This window comes from Pieris napi, chromosome 14 (assembly GCF_905475465.1).
Source record: "Pieris napi chromosome 14, ilPieNapi1.2, whole genome shotgun sequence".
In the NCBI taxonomy this organism is placed as follows: domain Eukaryota; kingdom Metazoa; phylum Arthropoda; class Insecta; order Lepidoptera; family Pieridae; genus Pieris; species Pieris napi.
In genome coordinates, this window is record NC_062247.1 from 11698720 (window position 1) to 11706225 (window position 7506).

At 29.7% G+C, this 7506-nt stretch overlaps 1 long non-coding RNA gene across 1 annotated transcript; it reads left to right on the forward strand.

The window, feature by feature from the left end:
* The first annotated feature begins 1707 nt into the window (after positions 1-1707).
* Positions 1708-7026, forward strand: LOC125056154. Its single transcript, XR_007118012.1, has 2 exons — positions 1708-2125; positions 5253-7026. It is a non-coding gene; the product is annotated as an uncharacterized LOC125056154 (long non-coding RNA).
* Positions 7027-7506: the final 480 nt, after the last annotated feature.

A 7506-nucleotide genomic window follows, 5' to 3' on the forward strand; every position in this document is an offset into this window, starting at 1 on the left:
AAAGCAAATAATAATAAAAACTCTGCAAAGATATGGCGGTCTGTATTTGCATGATACCTAAATTGATGTTTTATAATTTTTACGAATCAGCTAAGTTGCGTGGAAACGCACAGTAATCATATTTTATATACAAATCTTATCAGCGAATTTGAAATTCATGGATTCGTATTTGAAAAATCGTCGTCATTTCTATTAAAGGGAATTACAATGTTAAAAGTCTGGTCTAATATCGAAAGTCGCGTAGCAACAAATACCATTCGTATTTATTGTCGTGTCGTTTTCGTGACCTTGAATTAATTTAGGGGTCAAACTTTTTTATTATCTTGAAAGTGACTGTACATGTGTATGTGTAGATATAACGAGATGAAATTAGTATACGAGTGTTACGTTCGACATTCATCCTTCGAGTAGTAGGTTTCTTTTTTTTTAATTCAAAGTGGCGTCTTGTTTTGGATGAGCTTATAAAACTAAACAATAATGTTACACAGAAGGATAAAGCATCTTTGTATCTTCATTCCTTGCATCTTTGTAGCTTGTTAGATGGCGAGTCGTAGGTTCGAACCCCGGCTGTGCACCAAGGGACTTTCTGTTTAAGTGCATTATGATACTCGCTCATACGGCGAAGGAAAACGTCGTGAGGAAACCGACATAGACCGAAAATTTCGATGGTGTGTGTCGGGCACAGAAGATTGATCACCTACTTGCCTATTAGAAATGATCCAAGAACAGATTAAAAGCGTGTAGCGGTATTGTATACCAATAATATAAAATTCGTATATATTTTTTTTTTATTTATTTATTAGCAGATAATTATATAATTTAGCATTTTTTATATTGTATTGAAAGTAATTATGTAGTTGTATACTATCGAAATTAACTATTTTTTATTTTAACAATAAAAAAGATAAAGCATTTGTAGCATAACTTTTGTGTGTATATTATTATTTTATGTATGTTCTTTTTTGTTTGTTCTTATGTATGTTTGATCTTATTTAGACTTATTCTTGTTAGAATTTACACACTATAACCTTAAGTTACACTCAACGACTGCATTCTAAAGTACCTTCAGATGAAAAATGATTATATTTTATTTAATATATTTAAAGCTCAGGGTGGTCAAAAGTAAAACGTATATAATAATATTAAAATAATATATATTTTGATGCAAAAGTAAATTTTAATTTATGTTACTATTATTAATTACCTAAAATATCACATGGGACATGGTGTAATGGTTGCAGCTCCTTACAAACGTTTTGTAAAACAAAAAAATGGCGATTAAAATGAGTGGCGGAGAGTTTATTGCCAGTTCTTCTCTACGCCCTTGATTTGAGAACTGGCAGTAAATGTAAAATTAGAAGCATTAATATGTATTTCTTTACTGACATGTCATAACTGTACATTATGTTACCTATGTGATTAACTGATTTTTTACTTTACTTTACTTTAATATATATTTTGTTGTAAAAGGAAATAGCATGTCTAGCCCAATCACGATCCATCTTTCCGTTGAACCAATCACAATCAAACGAAACGCGCCACTGTTTCGTCTTTACAACCTTATCTAGGCTATAAACCAAGGTTCTACTATAGGTTAAAGGCGTATAGCCTATACAGGAGTTCCACTCCAACTCTTAGGTAAGGTAGAAAATTATAATATCTACCCTCCTCAACATATAGAATGCTATTTGTATTCGTATAGGTTACAAGTGTTAGCTTTTATTATTTATTTAATAATATTCTAAATAATTTATGAAACATATTCTTTTGCTACAAGTGCGCATGTGCAATAATTACTCATTTGACTCGTTCGGTTATTTACGAATTGTTACGAATTGACTCGAATAACTGCCCGAAGTGGGAAGGTCGAGTCAGAGTGGGGACTAAAGGATAAAACAGCTGGTAGCACATGCGCACAGGCAATTCCTTTGTTCAAGTTGGTGTTTATACATTTTACGTAGGGTCAGTGTGTGAAATATAGTAAATCAAGTCATCATTGGAGTGTTTAATTTCCTACCCTAAGAACCAGATCAACTAGCCCTAACAAATCAGAAGAGCGGGATGCCATCGAGGTAAACTGATATGGTATATCATATCCTTGGTGTAAAGGATTAACGCCCACGAGGTATGCGATTTTTTTTTTCCTTTTTACATTTTGTAACCTAAAGATGTAGGTACTCTTTTTTTTTTATTATTTTTATTACACCTTTGAAGGTAAATTAGTTACATTTGTTATGAAACCTAGCTTACGATTATGAAGTTTTGTATTTTTACTAACGGAAGACTGTGCTATTGCGTAGGAAGTGTGGGACTGTGCTGTTTTAGGTTATCTAAATTTTTTACCAACTATAACCCGTCGGCCCTGTCTTGTCGTCTTATATCGATGAAAATCAAAACTTCCCAGCTGAAGTCCTTCATACCTACCTAACATAAATGGAAGAAAATGAATCCTATACGAGTGTTCGAAATACATAATTTTATAATATTTGATGAGGGTGATCCCAAATATTTTTACTCGGCCGATCCTCATATGTTTTTATTAGTCTTTGTTGAGATTTACTCGAGTTACGTTAGATGTATATATAGTTTTTGATAATTATAATTGATAATATGTAGTTACGTCCACTAATTAGAATTTTATAGTGAGTGTTTAGTGCGTGTTTAAGAAACGTTCTGGTAGGGAGACATTATGGCGAGGTATGTACTCGGGATTTTGCTATGAGTTATGCATCGACGGCCACCGAACCTGTCCTGTAAAACATATAACGTTATTTATTTTAAAGCTGTTACATTACATATTTTTATAATACTTACCGTCGGTTTAGTTGAAATAAATTGAATCATTATTATAAGATACTAGCAGACCGGCCAAGCGCGTTGCTGTGGCTAAGGTTTTTCTTATATTACATAGTAGTAAACTATTCAAGGGAGACGGTAGGAGAACACTAGTCATGGGGACCACCATGCTTTATTGGTTGTTATGCCGTTGAATTGTAGCTTATGTGAAACGTTGGTACTTTCAACACAGCGCCATCTGTTAGAATTGTGACTGTTCAATAATAAACAAATATTTTGCAATAAAATAATATAAATTGAAATGTAAGCTATCCTATCTTTTAAGTTAGATCAAACTGCACACGGTGTGCAAAATATTTGATATCGGTTCGGTAGTCAGGAGTCGATAGTGGACAAACAACGTGACACGTAATTTATATATTAAGATTTACGACAGATTACACAAGTAATTAGTTTAATTTTGTCTCATATTTTAACAATTTTTTTTTTAGAGGTTATTTGGTGAGTTGAATATTTTAATAAAGTTTTATTTTTACAGACTACTTTATTATAAATGTTTTACCATTTTTTTTTTAATTATTAGGCAACTTGAATATTAAAATAAGATACATTTAATTAATTTATTATTTTTAGATGTTCCAAGCTGATTTAATATTATAATAAGTTTCTTACAGAACTAATTTATTTTAATTTTACCATTTTTTTTAGAGGTTCTTTGGTGAGTTGAATATTTTAATAAAGTTTTATTTTTACAGACTACTTTATTATAAATGTTTTACCATTTTTGAAATTATTTGGCAAGTTGAATATTATAATAAGTTACATTTAATTAATTTATTATTTTTAGAAGTTTCAAGTCTGTTTAATATTATAATATTTTTACAGAACTAATTATTAAAAAAAAATTTTTTATATATATTTTATACCATTTTTAGAAATTATTTAGTGACTGTTATTATAATAAGGTTTTTACATATATAATTTACTTTAAAATAATTATTCATTTTTAGAAGTTCAGTTAGTTTAATATTAAGGTATTTACAAAAGTAATAAATTTTACAATAATTTTCGCCATTTATCGTAGAAGGTTAGTTTAATATCATATTATGTTATACGAAAATTCAATTGAAACGTATTGTTTGAAGTATATTTTATTGGTAATTAAAGCTTAAATGTTTTATATATATATAATCAATACAAACAATTTTTTTTTTATTACTACGTTGAATAATAATATTCTAAACTATCTTAAATATATGTATTAATAAAAAAATTATTTGATTTTATAGAGTGTCTTTGTTACTTAGAATCGACGCCAATCCTTATAGATTAAGATGGCTGGAGTAATAATGTACAATGTTTTTCTTTTGTGTAACGATTGTTTCCAGTATGACTAGACCCAATAAGAATCCAGGGTTTTAGTCCTGAGTTACGAAGTCGTTTTAGGGACGAGGCATATAGAAGTCGAACCTTATGGTTGTTTCATTGGTGAGACTAAAGCAGCTTGCTTTCCAATGCAGTAGGTGCAGGCTATAGGGCAGTCGTAAGTTAAACTTACCACGAAGCTGCAGCAGATCGAGTGGCTACGCAGGCGTTGCCACTACAAAGGAAGGTGACGCAAAATAATATCGGTGTACGGTCTAAATGATAGTTTACGTATATCTCACGAAAAGGCTACAAATTTAAGTCCGTGGCGAGACAATTAGTAGATCGTTAGTCCAAACATAGAAGATATTTCTTAAAATCGATTGGACAAATGTAGCGTTACTTCAAAGAAAGATTCAGAACAAATTTGATGTCTAGAATCTCAAGAGGAAACGAAAATGTTTTGAGTGTCAAATGATGAGTTTAACATTGATTGTTTTTCAGTTTCATAGGTATTGAAGTAGTAATAAAATGCTTCGGTCTATTTTTTTTCTTACCTCTACCTTTCGTTTATACCGCAGGTATTAATAGTTATGAATTTGATGTTGATTGCTTAATGCGATATTGTGATAATGGCAGCCAACATTGGCGCCATTTGGCGCTTTGACATGGTGAAATGAATTTAATAAGAATGATAACAGTAAAAGCGCTATTACTGTTGAATAGTCGTTAATTTGTTAATATATTAATGATTAACGTTAATAAGGAAATGGAATGAAACTATAGATACTTATTTGTTGAGGGATTCTTCAAATAATTTTTAGGGATTGGTTTTAAAACTTGTACAGGAATTAAGATAAAGCTAAGCGACAATTATATTACCCGTAATACGGCCTTACAGAGTATCAAACTGGGAACGGAAAAATAAAAACCAGAACTGAAGGACTGGTAATTTGTGCACTGTCCTAGGCTGTGCATTTTGCCCGTTAAAATAGAATTGATTTTGCTTTGATTTTTCTAGATCTTAACATGAGAACAACAAACGAGCCCTCTACCGCGAATCGATAATAATCAATTGGATAATATTTCAGTCATGGGTGTTGTATTACACAGGGCCTCGCATCAGGGTACTATTAGAAAGCTGATGGTATTTCTGGTTTTAAGTGAGAGCAAGGGTAGCAAAGATGAAAAAGATGACCTGGTAAGATGACTCTATAGGACAACGACACAGTAAGACTGTATATTATGAGGTATTAATATTATTATATTTTTTTTGCTGCTTAGAGATTTAAAATATATAAGAAGCAAGCATTCGCAAGTTTAGGTTTTAAGGAGGAATTAGTAATCCTCCCGTAGTCAATTTTACATGCACCATGTTAAATGGGAGCATTCAAAGTTGGCATTGCTGATAAAGAAGTTTGATTTACTTCAAATGAGTAAGACTCTGCTGAATGTTAACATACTGCAGAGCCTAGTCTTTCATGACATTTCTTTTGCGGTAATTCACTTTGGGTATATTACAAAGGGTTGCTTTTTGATACAGCATCAAACAGACATAAGTCTCAATTTCATTAACAAATCTGAAATTTCGATGTCACGTCATGTCGACAATTTAACTTGCTTGCTAAGGCTGTTGTTCTTTTTGTGTACTGTGGCTATGTGCTTAGAAATTCAAAATTACATATGACCTTTTAACATATTATGTATTCCCTACAAACCAATCAATACTTGGTTAGTTTTTTTTTTATTTTATTTTTGTTATTGGTCTTAATAATGGATATGAAATACTTTCATTATGTCTGATGATAAAATATCTTAAAACAGAATTGATTAAATGTTGTAATGAAATTTAATAATGTAAGAAAATTATTGTATCATCTTGATCGGTTACCAATGAGGTTGTATTTGACAAAGTAATGTCAAATTATTTGATAAAGTAATTTCACATTTAATTCATCTCCAGAAGTGATAGTATCCTAATAAAAGTGATGGCTTAATATAATAAGTAAGTTTTGAGTGCGTTGAAATATGTTGATGAAAAATAATACTCTAAAGAAGTAGGGTTGTAGTAGTAATAGTTCAAGTATTTGTTGTGCTTTCGATAAGTATTTTTTCTGAAGTCTGCACGAAAATCTGCAGCGTTTTTGTCAAAGAAAAGAGGGAGAGAGCGATTGAGACTTGAACACCGATGGTGTTTTTAATACATATCAATATCATTATTATTTTATTATGGGAAAAAATTACCATTTTTTTTTTGTTGGTTTGGACCTTTTGCTAAGACCCAGTTGGCTATTTTACAAAATGTGGACATTAGTTAGCAATTATGATAGTAATTTCTTATATTATTGAACTAATTTAACTAATTTTAGCTCTGGTTTTTAATTAGCCTTGGTATCATTTAATAATATAGAAAGACTGGGAAAATTAAATTATGGGATTTGGTCAGCTTAATTACTCAATAATTAATCTACAAAGAAGTTTCACTTTTGACATGTGTACCTTGTACTTACGCACTATTTATTCGTATAATTGACATAGACTAGAATATTTATTTATTTATTTATTTAGTTAATAAGCTTACGACATCACACACAGTACTAAATCTACTAATTATTTTACAAAATCTTACATCTTAAATGTGTGACAATTAATGTAAACATAAGTTTTACAAAAAAAATATATAAATTATAAAGTACAATTAAAACATATACGAATATCAATTTCACATGATAAATTCACTATTGTGAATATAAAGAGATCATAATGGACTTCGTTTGGTAAAACTTTATTGTGATCTTAAAAGATCACAGTAGTTTCAGTTATGTAGGACTTTATTGTGAATATAAAGATATCTCAAAGGATTTAGTTATGTAAACTATATTGTGAATATTAAGAGATCACAATAGATATAGTTATATAAACTTTATTGTGAATATGGGTAGTTTACATAACTAAATCTAATATCACAATGCATTTAGTTATGTAAACTTTATTTTGAAAATAAAAATATCACAATAGATATAGTTATATAAACTTTATTGTGAATATTAAGAGATCACAATAGATATAGTTATATAAACTTTATTGTGAATATTAAGAGATCACAATATATATAGTAATGTAAACTTTATTGTGAATTTAATGAAATCACAATACATTTAGTTACGTAAACTTTATTTTAAATGTAAAGAGATAAAACAGATTTACTTATGTAAACTTTATTGTGAATTTAATGAGATCACAATGCATTTAGTTATGTATACTTTATTTTAAATGTAAAGAGATAAAACTGATTTACTTATGTAAACTTTATTGTGAATTTAATGAGATCACAATACATTTAGT